We start from the raw sequence: 487 nt of genomic DNA, 5'->3' as shown, positions 1-487 counted from the left end.
TTTCTCAAGAGGCAGGTCAGGTGGTCTGGTATTCCCATGTCTTTCAGAATTTTCCACAGTTTATTGTAATCCACACAGTCAAAGGCTTTGGCATAGTCAATAAAGCAGAAATAGATGTTTTTCTGGAACTCTCTTGCTTTGTCCATGATCCAGTGGATGTTGGCAATTTGATCTCTGGTTCCTCTGCCTTTTCTAAAACCAGCTTGAACATCAGGAAGTTCACGGTTCACATATTGCTGAAGCCTTGCTTGGAGAATTTTGAGCAGTACTTTACTAGCGTGTGAGATGAGTGCAATTGTGTGGTAGTTTGAGCATTTTTTGGCATTGCCTTTCTTTGGGATTGGAATGAAAACTGACCTTTTCCAGTCCTGTGGCCACTGCTGAGTTTTCCAAATTTGCTTGCATATTGAGTGTAGCACTTTCACAGCATCATCTTTCAGGTATTTGGACTAGCTCAATTGTAATTCTATCACCTCCACTAGCTTTG

Source organism: Bison bison, unplaced genomic scaffold (assembly GCF_000754665.1).
Source record: "Bison bison bison isolate TAMUID 2011002044 unplaced genomic scaffold, Bison_UMD1.0 scf7180017864240, whole genome shotgun sequence".
NCBI lineage: Eukaryota > Metazoa > Chordata > Mammalia > Artiodactyla > Bovidae > Bison > Bison bison.
This window is presented reverse-complemented; position numbering follows the sequence as displayed.